At 39.4% G+C, this 14,818-nt stretch overlaps 1 long non-coding RNA gene across 1 annotated transcript; it reads right to left on the reverse strand.

The window, feature by feature from the left end:
• Positions 1-3,594: 3,594 nt before the first annotated feature.
• Positions 3,595-4,181, reverse strand: LOC139698295 (uncharacterized). The gene is made up of 3 exons (XR_011702886.1): positions 4,138-4,181; positions 3,954-4,062; positions 3,595-3,865 (listed from the first exon to the last, which is right to left on the reverse strand). It is a non-coding gene; the product is annotated as an uncharacterized lncRNA (long non-coding RNA).
• Positions 4,182-14,818: the final 10,637 nt, after the last annotated feature.

The raw sequence follows: 14,818 nt of genomic DNA on the forward strand, positions 1-14,818 counted from the left end.
AGTTCAAGGATTCTTATTATAAACGCAGATTAAATAAAAAGAGAGAAAGTTAACCTTCCAAGTGATCAGATTCATTTTTATCTTGCATCAATTCTTAAACCTTCGAAGCTGAAGACTGGTTTAAATACTCCTAAGGCATACGAAGAGCACGAAAGATGCGCAGATAGCAAATGCCATGATATGATACTCACTCGTCTCCTTTCAAATATCATGTTTAAAATTTCAGCGAATTATTGTCTGTTTTCCACAACCTAGTAGACTCATGTTGATATTGAATAGTTCATGTAAAAAATCTTCAACACCTTCATCAATATTCTACAATTGCTTTGATACTGCCATAAGGTCGCGTCAATAAGAATAGGAATGAAGTATACAAAGCGAAATACTCAGACCTTTCACGCAAAGGTATTTTTTATGAGATGATATAAAATATTTTCCAATTTAATTAATTGATTTTTTACTGACATTAATTAAAAATTTTGTTACACTTCAAACTCTATGGGAGTAGTTTGTGCGTAAGAAATATTGCAGGATTTTTCCGAGAAAGATAAGCAGGAAGGAAAACAAGATGAACATTATTTGGATCAAGAATTTCGAGAAATGAAGGCAATAAGGTATGAATGAGCAACCTTCCACCACACGACTTACATTGTTTGACCTATTTCTAAAACTTCCACATAAAATGCATTCTTCCTTTTATAACTTCTATTTTACCCAGAATCAAAATGAATTTTGGAGTTTCGATACTCCTAGAGTCCGATTCCTTTCGTTTTGTTTTGATGTCCCCGGAATGTTTGCAAGGACTCTGCTGCGGTATGTAATAATGCATGTGTTACCGTATGCAATACATTTGTTAACTGAGAAAATTATGATTCAAATTAAAGTTCATTTCCTTTCTACCTGTATGGTCGATTGAAAATATATTTAGACCACACAGAAATATTAGCTAAAACTTCCTGAAGAGACAGACAATTTGTGACAGAATTTGAGAGACCCCCCCTTCATCCCATTTTCGGTTAAAATATGTTTAAGTCTTTTAAAATAGAATATTGTTGTTTTCTAACTTTTAAAACCTACGACTACGTATGTTAAACGGAACCTTCGTTCGTGTCTTCTTCGTTTGACTTGAGTATTCTAATATCTCATCCATTTAACCTACAAACTATCTTTTCTTTCTGTTACTCCGAGTCGAGCCCCGAATATAATGCAGCAGTTAAATATTTCACGAATTTCGTCACTTAGTGGAAGTCCGGAATTTTATCGCAGGGAACCCTTCGGATTCTTAGTTTATGGAGCAAACATTTGCGCTAGGTACAAGTCTTCCAGGGTGGGTAGAAGGGGGTTGTGCCCTTTATGCTGCTCCTTCTTCCCTCCTTCCTCCCTCCTCTTCCCTACACCACCTCCTCTACCAATCCAAACGCCCACACACAAAAGATAGAATCTTTCCGTTGCCAGTCCCGCACTCACTTGGGTCGCCGTTTCAAGCGAGAAGTGTTCGCTGCAAGTCGACTCGGAATACATTTCGCGTCAATTTTATTATTTCTCTCACATCCCTTTCTCCGGGTTACTCTATTCTCTCCCAAACTCAATTTCGCCGCTCTCGCGGAGCAATTCTAAAACGACCTCGGCCGAATGGTTTGTTTGTGTGCAGATAGGTGAGAATATGTGTATGTGTGTGTGTGTATGTATTTATATATATATATATAAGTAGGGGGAAAATGTTTGTCCTGGCGCAGGTTTGACCTTGACATTCCAACCCGGAACTATCGGTCGCAGAGAAAAACAAATGACGTCACGTGAAAGAGGGGGGCATTTGTCCTTCACAGGCAATATAATTGCATCACGTCAACCCAACCCACGCAGGAAAAATCATCCTGGCGCAAGTTTCACCTTGAAACTCAAACCCGGATACATCAACAACTATCGGTCGCAGAGAAAAACAAATAACGTCACGTGAAAGAGGGCGGGAGGGAGCATTTTTCCTTCATATGCAATCTAGTTGTACGACGTCAACCCAACCCATGCAGGAAAAATCATGACCCAAGGCCATCGCCTCTTATATCTCCAGAACTATCGATTGAAGAGTACAACAAACGGTGCAAAGTGAATGAAGAGGTAATTATACTTCAGAATAATGCCTTAAAGTGTCCTCTTTATATTGGACAATATATAGATTTCATCAAATATCTCGTTTAATAATAACGACAACAACAAATAAACAAAAATAATGGAAAGACAACGTGATTATATGTTAAAAAGGTCCTTATAATGTTTTTGATAGCACTTTAAATAAGCCCGTAAAAATTAATTAAAGTTCTCAAGACCTAATTTTTTGAAATTCCCGCTATTTCTCTTCAATTCCGCTTTGCTATTCTCTCATTCTATACCTATTAATCAGTCTCCTTCTCCTATTCGGAAATTGACATTTAAAGCGGAGGGCATGAAGAGAGAGTAGAATTGCGTTAACCGGGAAACGCCCATCCCTCACCCCTTAGCTTTTTCCCTTTCCACCACACTTTCTACGCAGTATATAAAGGGGACGGATCGGCGTTAGGTCGCCAGCAGATCGGGAAATAGTCCCGGTCTATAGGCCCACCTAATCATCGTGTAGGGTTCCAGATGAGATCTTCCTCCGTGGGGCTAACACCAAAAGCTGTGGGGGTAAGTATGACCCGTTAGCCAAATTGGCTTTTCGGATTTTTTTTCATTTTTTCTATACGCTCTAGAAGCGAGCAAATGTGAAGATGGGTCACTCTCAATGCCCGCCTTCGATTCCCGGCGAGAAAACCGGAGACCCTTTCCAGGGTATCCAAGGGTTTTCAGGGTACGGGAATATCATTGTCGAAAGGACACCCCCTATGTACCCCTTAGCGGGTTGAGCACCGTGGGGGTACTCAGTACTATCGTACTGAGTATTTTCCAGAACTTTCAGACCGATCGGACCAGTGGTTTTGGCCCTATGGCCAAAAAAGCCGAAATTTTCGGGAATTATGCTCAATAACTCCGTTGTTTGAAGAGATAAAAATATGATTTAAATTTGAATGTTTATCAGAAAACAGCTGGCTACCGATTCCGCGTGGAATTAATCGTAAAAATATTAGGGTTCACCCTAGGGTAATAAGGGTATAGTAAAATCTCCGACTGAAGTACCCTTTTCAAAATGCTATATGATACGGAGCATAAGTGTTTACTATTCCCAATTTCTAAAAGTTTGATATACCAAATAGGTAGGTCACTATTCCTAAAAGAAAGGATAAGAATTAGGCGGTGGCGTTTACAAAAAACCCTCTAGATAAAAATATGGTTTAAATTTGAAAGTTTATCAGGGAAAATTTAGTTATCTATTCCGCATTGAATTACCCGTAAAATTATAAGTGTTTACCCTTGGAAAACTAAGGGTATGGAAAAATCCCTAATTGAGGTACCATTTTTAAAATTCTGTACGATACCAGACATAAGGGTATAACATTCCCAATTTCTAAAACTTTGATATACCAAATAGGTGGACCAAATATATAATGTTTTCTCTAAGGAATAGGGATACAAAATTGTGGAAATTCATATATATTAAAACGAACATTTTGGTTCAAATAATTTTTATTTGATTATTTTTTTTACATATAAAAAACTTTTCTTGGCTATAATTATAAATCATAACCTCCCCCACCGTCATTGTAAACATTCGGGGGAGAAAAAGTTTCTTCTCCCTCCCCCGAAAAAAGATTGTCGCCACCACCCCCTCCCCGAATCGGGTGGTCATCATCTCCACCTTCTCCACCCGGTAGCGGGTTTCCTCCTCCAAATCCTCCTTCTTCAGAAATGACCCCTCCTCCTGCAACCGAAAGAATCTTTCCCGGATGCTAGCCTGCCAGAATAAAAATAGGTACCGTCAGTAGATATTAATTACATTTCGAGCATTATTAAAATTTGATATAACCAGTTAAAAAAGCTACCACAGAAGTTGATGAAGAGGTCAACGCTTCGGGTGACGTTGAGGTGGAGGTGGTGACGCTGACAGTGGGGGTGCTGTTAAGCGTCGTGGTTGAGGGGGTGGACTCCATCCTACAAAGGTAAAAACGAAAACTTTGTATACAATAAATCATATGTTTATATATATATATATTAATCGTTACTCACATCAATTAACTGGAGGGTGATTAGAACTGCCAAAACCACCCTGTCCTCGGTTACTATCAGAGGTAACGTCATCAGACACTACAAATGAAACATCTGTAGCGATTCTTTCAAGGATGATTTGACATATTCTAGCTCCTCTTCTCACCAAAAAATCCTCATCACTATGGTTATAGAGGAGAACCTTAATTTCCCCCCTATAATCAGGATCAATTACACCCGCCCCAACTTCTATCCCATACCTCAGCGAAAGACTAGAGCGGGATGCGAGTCTCCCGTAAAATCCTTTGGGGATTTCAAGGGAGAATCCGCAAGGTATTAAAGCCCGCCCCCGCTTAGGAATTATATCCCACTGGACAGCACTAATATCATATCCAGCAGGGCATTCATAGCATGGCATAGGGGTACTTGCAAACGGGTGTAGTTTCCTAATGATGATGGAAATTCTGAAAATTTTAATATGATAAATATATATATTTAAGACCCCTCCTCAACCATATTCAAATAACATTTAAAATAATGGTAATTATCTCTAAGTCATAATTACCCAGAAGCAGAAGTAGTAGCCTCCATGAATATGATTTTTGGTGCAGGAGTGGTGACAAGACTGGAATATGGTGCAATTCGGCAATTCGGCAATGAGCGGTGATGATCAGAGGAGAGCGGATAATAGCGACGGTAGTAGATCTCTGCCAGGTGTTGAATGATGGAGACTCAAAGCTGAGGGTTTATATACAGGAACGCTTCTGTAGAGCATCATGCTACGTGCTAAAACTAGGAAGTTAGAGGAGGAGGTTGCATTAAGCAAGATCGGATAGTGGAGTGGGTTTTTTTTCACTCCGCTGACCTCACTCGTTGAACATATCCCAACATCCTTGAGAGATTCCTCATCCTCCTTAATCTCTTTCAATAACAACTCCTTGCATGTCCTCGGATGTTCGGCATTGAGCATTGCATTTTTTCAGTAGAAGCTGCCAACTCCAAAGACCTTGGCACATGCTCAGGTTGCGTCGAAGGATAATTGAAAGGAAATACCTGAACTAGTCAATTCCATCCAAGCACATGCGTAGATGATGAAATTACTTGATTTCAACTAGGTAACCTTCTTGCGCGGATGTTCGGCATTGAGCATTGCATTTTTTCAGTAGAAGCTGCCAACTCCGCAAACCTTGGCACATGCTTAGGTTGCGTCGGTGGATAATTCAAATGGTTGAACTAGTTATTTCCATCCACATCCAGACCAGCACATGCACAGATGATGACATTACTTGATTCTAACTAGGTGGCCTTCTTGCACGGGTGTTCCGCTGAGGGAATTAGCTTTTATTTCTATAAAACTCCACTTCTGAGAGTTAAGTTTCCATTTCCTCCAGAGCAGCTTAGAGAGCTATTACGGACCGATTTCACCTCCCGAATCATCAGCTGTATTCATTGACGTCAGGAGTAAGTACATATCATTAATAATCGCATTAATTTCTTAGGGTATATGCAATACCTAAAAGAAATTCATATATAATTGATTTTATCAATAGGATTGCATAGTTTGTTAACTAATCAGAAGTAGTAATATATATACAGCAATGTCTAACGTAAATTCACTATATAAAATATCATTATTAAAGTTATCAAAATATATTGTTCAAAGCGCATTCGTTAAGACGGAGAAGAGACAATCACCGGGTATCTCATTTAGACATTGTTTGCAGAGTAAAGTTGACATAATCTTGTACCATTTATCCGATTCAATACCTCGCACTACGTTTAATCATATTGAGCAATATACTATTGCAGAAGAATACGAGTTTCTGTTCGAACGGGGTTATGAAGTAGATGATATTCGTTACGAGGTTTTTCTACCTCTAGATCCTGCACTTAATGTAATGAGATGAAAATGTATTTTTTCATACGTATCATTTTTTTATTTTATTTCAGCAACAGCTCAAAGAACCTTTAATCATGCCCTCTATCCAAGAAATTCTAGAAAATTACAATGCTGGTAGCTATCACAATTCGGAAGAATTAGAACAGGCATTAAGTGACATATATATGAAAATAGTGTTTGATGACGATAACATTTCTGATATGGGGACGTATAATCGAATGAAAAATGCGCTGGATAAGGCAAAGGGAAGAAAATTTTGCACTTACTGTGAAATCTTCTATGACATTGACGAGGCTATGCCTCATGAGAATACCAACGCGCACCGGATTAAAATCAACGAGCAAATAGGGAGAGGATTCAATGAAATTGAATCAGCTATTCGTTCCAGACTGAAAACATTTTGGATTACTCCCGTGGAAGATGGTGAACAGGACGTGATCTCATTTCTCAATAACATCAAAACTCAGTTGATCGAAAAGATAAATGATCAAATAGTGGAAAATAGTGCCATTAAATTCAATCTTGTTTTAATTTGCAAATTCAAAAAGGGTGAGAGGGATGAAATGAACGCTTCCTTCAAAACCAACAATCGCAGGTTATTGTTAGCAGATGAAATTGAGGAAGTAATCAATGAGACATTTTCTAAACTTTTAAAAGAAAAGTCCGAATTTCAAGCTAAAGGTTCAGGATGGGCCTTATCAAATGTGCTAGGTTTAGAACTGCGAATAAACAAGTACACGCCATTTCGAGGATCAACATTCATTGAGCTGCCTATAAAAATTAGGAATACTAAATCCGTTATCAATATCAGAAATGATGATCAATACTGCTTTAAGTATGCCATTTGGGCCAAAAATATCGATAAGGATCCTCAAAGAGTTTCCCAGTATAAGACACGAGCATGCCATATGGGTTACAATTGGGACTGCATCGCGTACCCGGTGGAGCTGAAAGATATTCCCAAATTCGAACGTGTCAATAATATTTCAATCAACGTTTTTGGTCTGACAGATAAGAACCTCGTGTACCCACTAAAAATTGTAGATCATGAGCTCGAGGATCATCGCGACCTCCTTTACATTAGCAACGAAACAACCGCTCACTATTGTTGGATTAGGAATTTTGATAAATTGATTCACTCCCAAATTACGAAGCATTCTAATAGAATATTCACTTGCAAACGCTGCCTCACACATTACCGGAGTAAGCACAGGCTAGAAGAGCATCAACAGCTATGTAAAGGTACAGGCGAGCCGAGTAAAATCATTCTACCTGACGAGGACAATAAAAGTTTACAATTCACAAACTTAAATTATTCTTTTCGGGTACCTTTTGTCATTTACGCTGACTTTGAATGTCTTCTGGAAAATATTAGTACCTGCGAGCCTTATCCTTACTCATCTTATACTAATTTAATGCAGAGACATACCCCATTCAGCTTTAGTTACATCGTAGTGGGACCTGAGGGATGCGAGGACCCATACCTGTACCGAGGTCCCAATGCTGCTAGGGTATTCATTTTACGGATGAAAGAAGAGGCTGAAAAAGTTTGTAAACTTTACAAAAATATTATTCCAATGAATCCTCTCACTCCAGAGGAAGACTCAGATTTTGAAACTGCAAACGCATGTCACATTTGTGGTAAAGAATTGAAGGAGAATAAAGTTAGAGACCATGATCATTTGACAGGAAAGTATAGAGGACCTGCGCACTATTTTTGTAACATTCAATATAAAATGCCGAATTTCCTTCCAATCTTTATTCATAACCTCTCATCATATGATGGGCATTTCATCGTACGAGAGCTTAACTATGATGACAGGGAAATATTTATAATTCCAAATTCTGAAGAAAAATATATATCTTTTTCTAAGTCTATCACGGAAAATTTCAAAATTCGGTTTGTTGACACGTTTAGATTCATGCCTACCTCTCTAGCTTCATTGGTTGCCAATTTAACAGAGTTTAAATGCACAAGCACAATATTCGGTGAAAAGACAAATTTAGTTACACGAAAGGGGGTTTATCCCTATGATTACACTGATTCGTTGAATAAACTCGATGAAACCTTGCTCCCGGAAAAGGAGAATTTTTACAACAGACTGACCGATGAATATGTATCTGACGAAGATTATCAGCATGCAGAAAATGTTTGGGACGCATTTGAATGTGAAACACTCGGCGATTACAGCGATGTCTATCTGAAAAGCGACGTGACCCTTTTAGCTGATGTTTTTGAAAATTTTCGTGACGTATGCTACAGCGCGTATAAACTAGATCCTGCGTGGTATTATACTGCTCCAGGTTTAACTTTTGATGCAATGCTCAAATACACTGAAATAGAACTAGAGCTTTTGACTGACTACGACATGATACTAATGATTGAAAACGGCATCCGAGGAGGAATTTCACAATGCTGTAAAAGGTACTGCGAATCGAACAATAGATACATGTCAAGTCATGACCCAGATTCAGGTCCAACCTATTTGACATATCTAGACGCTAACAATCTCTATGGGTGGGCCCTTTCGAGACCCCTTCCCTACGGTAAATTTCGATGGTTAACACAGGCAGAAATTGATGATTTAAACGTTGAAAATGTTCCCGAAGACAGTGAAACTGGATATATTCTCGAAGTTGATCTTGAGTACCCACATAGGCTACACGATACACATTCAGATCTCCCTCTTTGCCCGGAAAACAAGACACCACCTGGCGGTAAACATAAAAAACTGCTAACAACTCTCGAAAATAAGAGTAAATATGTAATTCATTACATAAACTTGAAACAAGCTTTAGAACTAGGACTGGTGCTGAAGAAGGTGCATAGAGTAATCAGGTTTAGTCAATCACCTTGGTTAAAGACCTATATTGATTTGAACACTGAGAAAAGAAAAATGGCAGTCAATGATTTTGAGAAGGATTTCTATAAACTGATGAACAATGCAGTATTTGGGAAAACAATGGAGAACGTGAGGAAACGTATGAATATGGAATTAGTGGTAAACGAAAAAAGACTACAAAAACTAATTAATAAGTCAACATTTCTGGATAGGACGATTTTTCACGAGTGTTTAGTTGCCATTCACATGCGGAAGGCAGTCATAAAAATGAATAAACCTATATATATAGGTTTCTGTGTCTTGGACTTGAGTAAGACTTTAATGTATAACTTTCATTATAGAACAATGCTTCCGAAATACGGGGAAAATATATCCCTCGCCTACACCGATACTGATAGCTTCATATATGAAATAAAAACGGATGATGTGTATAGGGATTTTCTGGGGAACCTAGATGCATTTGACACGTCGAATTATCCAAAGGATCACTTTTGCTTTTCTGAACAAAATAAAAAAGTAATTGGTAAATTCAAGGACGAATGCGATGGAAACCTAATGACACATTTTGTCGGATTACGTAGTAAACTTTATTCGTTCAAGGTAGAGGGAGGTAAAGAAAAGAAGAAAGCAAAAGGAATAACGAAAGTTGTTAAGGAAAAAGGTTTAAAATTTAACGACTATGTACAATGTCTCCGGGAGAACTCGGTGGTATTTCGAAAAATGAACGTGATACGGAGTAAAATGCATAATATTTACACCATGGAGATGAATAAAGTCACGCTGAATGCATCCGACGATAAGCGATACCTTTGTGAAGACGGGATAAAAACGTTTGCGTGGGGTCACTATAAAATTCCACGAAAACGAACGCATAATGATGCTTTTAACGGCGATTGAAATTATAAAAGAAAGATATTTTTAATCTAAATTTCAGTGTTAACCATGACGTTAGCCTGGAAGCATCCATTTACCTGTATTTGCGCGGGTCCCTCAGGCTGCGGGAAAACCACATTTGTCACGCAGTTTTTGGAAAATTTAGATTATATGGTGAATAGCCCGATACGTGAAATAGTATGGTGCTGTGCTCCTGGAAGTGAACCAAGCATTAGAATACCCGTTCAATTTCGAACCGAAATACCGCCTTTCGAAGAATTTGGTGGTGTGCCAACGTTGTACGTGATTGATGATTTAATGAGCGAAGGGGCCTATAGCAAAGACGTCTCTAAACTGTTCACTAGAGGAAGCCATCACTTTAACATTTCGGTTTTCCTAATTACGCAGAATATTTTTTATCAAAACCCGCAAGCGAGAAACATCTCGCTAAATTCCAAGTATATCGTTGTCTTTAAGAATCCTAGAGATAGGTCGCAATTTGGTCACTTGGCTAGGCAGGTGTATCCGGAAAAATCGGGGGAATTGGAGAGGGTATATAAACAAGTTACGCAACAACCATTCGGTTATTTGGTTCTGGATCTTGGTCAGGACTCAGACGAGAGGTTTCGTTTTAGAACGAAAATATTTCCTAAAGACGGGGCAACTGTAGTTTACATGTCCCTACACGATGAAAAGATTGAAGAACAATAAACATTTGCTCCACGTCTTAAAATCGGCAAAACCAAAACTTCGCACTGCGATTGTTAAAACCTCGGACGACGAGTTGATCAAAGCCATTTGCGATTGTTGTTTGAATACACTTAACGGGAACCATAAGATAGATAATAGGTTAAAACAAAAACTATCCAAGCATCGTAACACGTTGAGAAAGTTAGCTGTGCGGGGGGCGAGTGTGAAGAAGAAACGTGCGCTGCTCGTACAAAAAGGTGGTTTTTTACCATTATTGCTGGGATCAATTTTAAGCGGTGTCATCGGTAGCCTGCTGGGAAAATGAGCCTGCGTAAGATGCTAGTCGTGACTCCGGAAGTTTTTGATCGAAGTCGTGTAAAGGCTAGGTTGAGTACATTGGACAAGGAAATGAAAGGTGTGTTGGTTAAGAAAAGTATAAAGGATATTGATAAGTGGCATTTGTATAAAAGAATACTCGATAAATACCTTGACGCCGTCTCAGATATAAACTCCCCCGTACACGTTCCAATAGTCAAGTCCTTGGTAGAAACACCAACGAGGTCACGAGTTGCTGACGAGAGAGAGGAAATCCCCGCATTGAGAAAAACTCTGGCAGAAGTGAAAAGGTTGAATAAAGATTTAGACTCGACATGGGGACGCATACACGAAAGGCTAGGGGGAATGGAAAGCGTAACGTCAACGAGAAAAAAACGAAACCTATCGCGAGAAAGAAAACAACAGCTACCGTCTCCAAGAAAAATTCCGAGAAAAAGCGAGCGCGTAAGAAAACCGAAGACATACGGTCCGGATTGGGACACGACGTGATTGAGAACATATATAATAGCCCAGAGCACCCTGCCGGGTTTTCATCGGTTGAAAAATTATATAAAGCTAGGGGAATAGGCCGAAAGGTGATTCGTGAGTGGTTAGAATCTCAAGAGGCATATACACGACACAAACCGGTGAGGAAAAGGTTCCCCAGAAATCACTATAACGTAACTTACATTGATGAGTGCTGGCAGTGCGATTTGAATGATTTGAGAAGATTGAAAAAATACAACAACGGGTGCTGTTACATTATGACTATAATAGACCTATTCTCCCGTTTTGCGTGGGCGAAAGCTTTGAGGACAAAGAGGCCGGAGGAGATAATTGAAGTATTTAAGGCTATATTTCGCGAACGCAAACCATTGAAAATTCAGAGCGATAAAGGGGGTGAATTTGTTAATAGTAAATTTAAAACTTTTCTCTCGAATCGAGGGGTAAAGTTTTACACCACAAATAATCCGGACATTAAGGCTAGCCTCGTTGAACGTTTCAATCGCACGCTAAAGTCTAAAATGTACAAGTATTTCACGAAATACACAACCTACAAATATGTCGATGTGCTCCCAAAACTCATTAGTAGTTATAACAATTGCGTTCATTCTAGCACAGGTATCGCACCCTCCAAAGTGAATGCAAAAAATGCATTTTCAATCGCTAGTCACATGAGGAAACCACTTACTAGCAAGGATTTTAAATTGAACGCGAATGATTATGTGAGAATCAGTAAGGAGCGACTTCCATTTACCAAAGGATACACTCCAAACTATACTAGTGAAATATTCAAAATCGCGGACGTGGATCGATCGAGGTCAATACCGACATATAAATTGAAGGACCTTAACGGTGAGGATATAAAGGGTAGTTTCTATGTGGAAGAACTAGTCAAGGTGAATGTGTCCTCCGAGACGGAATATAGGATAGAAAAAGTTTTGAGACGTAAAGGGAGTGGACCTAAATTGGAATACTTTGTCAAGTGGGAAGGATACCCATCCTCATTTAATTCTTGGATTCCTGCCTCCTCCGTGCGTACATTATGAACGAATTTTATCTTACACTACCTAGCGACAGTTCGAGGGATTTCTATCCGAGAAATACGATAGCTAACTACAAAACAAAATTGAGTCATCGTATCGATTTGATGAATGATGATTGGTACGTAGGTCTGGCGGAAATTTCCCTTCCATCTATTCATATTCTTTCTGGTGAAGTTAGAGAGGTAATTGGAGATGCTGGAACTTTGGAGGAAGAAGAAGCGTCTTCTAAAGATAATAGAACGCGAAATGAAAAGGGATTAGTTCGCGGAGAGATAGGAGGAGGACCGAGGTATGAATCTAGCGACGTTAAAATTACATTAAAAGATGGTTCGTTCTTTGTGGTACCTACTGGCGCATACGAATCACTAGGTAAGGCATTTGTCAAACCATTCCTCGAACTAGATAAAGCGAAACGTATAGCAGTACAAACGGAAATCTTTAATGCGAATAATGATGATCTTCCATTCGCTGAAAACGTATCAGGATTGAGTGAGCGTATAGAACCTGGCGTGTTAATTACTGCTAAAAACGTTACTTACACTTTACTTCCGGGCACGTATAATTCCTTTCGAGATTTATTTATTACTACTCTGTCGGATTTTAGTACGATTAGTAGAAATTACATTCGTGGAGACATATCAGGTATAATATCCATACTAGCAGCGAAGGAAGCACATGCAATAAACAAAAGCGATGTGGTAAAAGGAATCATAGCAAACTCCTCTTCCAACATATATGTCTACACAGATATAATCAAACCGCAATTTGTGGGTGATTCGCTCAGTCGATGCGTACGCATCTTGAATACTAAAATTGGTGAATATCAGACATTCAATCCGATATATTATTTCCCCGTTGAGAAGAACCATATCGAAAGCATCGAAATTCTACTGAGTGATAAACTCGGTGAGCCCATATCTTTTCGTAGTGGTGAGCAAAGCTCTATAATAGTGTTACACTTTATAAAAAAGAACTAATTCACGTTAGTTTATCATTCTGCGTCGAGATGGCATCGGTGGTGGACCGATATTACAGTTATTATGCGAAGCAGGTGGGGGGAGAGATTGGGCCATTGTATAGAGCTTCGTACAGGGTACAAAAGGGACGAGGTATTGGAAGTTTTCTCGCAGGTCTGTGGCGTTTTGCTAAGCCATTACTATTCAGCGGACTGAAAAGTGTGGGTAAGGAAGCAGCGAGTGCGGGAGCGGCGGCACTCGCGGACCTTGGGACTAAACCGGTAAAGGATATACTGCGCAGTAGAATAAACGAGGCGGGGCAGAACTTGAAACGCAAGGCCGAGGATAAGTTGAAAGGTATGACTGGTGGACGATTGAGGTTCGTGAAACGTCCAAGGCTAAATAAAATAAAACCCGTTGGTGGTAAGAAAAAACAGCATTCGAGTAGAAGGCGGAAACGAGGAAAGGTCGCGCTGAGTGATATTTTTTCATAATGAGTGAGCACATGCTGAGTTCGCTGGACATATTCCAACCCAATCCTCCGATACAGACGAACATTCTCTCGAAGCGACTTGTATCATATAAACCCATCTCTTCGTTGGATAATAGATCCGTTATCGAATTTCTAATAAAAGATTCTGGAGATGCGTACAAGGACTTGAATAGCGTTTATCTGAGACTTAAAGTGAAACTCTGTAAAAAGAATTTAACTGACTTTACCGATAGTGATACCAATCAGCCGGGAGTCGTCAACAATCTTCTCCATTCTCTCTTTGAACAGTGTAATGTATATTTCAATGGAACTCTTGTCACACCATCCGAGGATAATTACCACTATAGGAGCTTTTTCGAAAACGCGTTAAACTATGGGGTCGATGCGAGCAGAACGCACCTGCGTAATGTAGGCTGGGAATTAGATACGGGAAATGATATCGATAAGACGGATTCTTCCAATGCAGGGTACACGAAACGAAAATCATGGTTCAAGAATAGCACCGAGGTGGAACTATTTGGTAAATTGCACGTGGACGTGTTCAATCAGTCGCAACTATTGCTGGATCGAGTCGATGTTGGAATTAGGTTGATGCTTGCACCTCCCTCCTTCTATCTCATGGAGGGAGAAGAAGGAGTCTTGAAAATTCTCGACGCTACTCTTTCCGTGCAACAGTTTGAAATCAATCCGTCCATATTGGTGGCGCATAGTAAAATATTACAAAGTGGGAAAAATGCGAAATATCATTACAAAAGAACTGAACTAAAGACTTTTACTATACCTGCCGGAGGTCGAACCTTGAATATCGATAATGCTATTGTTGGACGGATACCTAACACAATCGTTTTTGCAATGGTAGATAATGAATCATATGCGGGCAGTGTGATGAGGAATCCGTTCGCCTTATCTCATTATTCATTGGAGAATTTTTCAATGTTTGTAAACGGTGTTCAGATTCCTTCGGAAGGTTTGGAGTGTAATTTCTACGGGAAAAAATATTGGGCACGTGCGTACGATACATTATTTTCGGGTACTGGAATAAAGCACGCTGACAGAGGTAATCAAATCACGTACGACATGTTCGG

Source organism: Hetaerina americana, unplaced genomic scaffold, assembly GCF_022747635.1.
Source record: "Hetaerina americana unplaced genomic scaffold, ioHetAmer1.1.p SCAF_10, whole genome shotgun sequence".
Taxonomy (NCBI): Eukaryota; Metazoa; Arthropoda; class Insecta; order Odonata; family Calopterygidae; genus Hetaerina; species Hetaerina americana.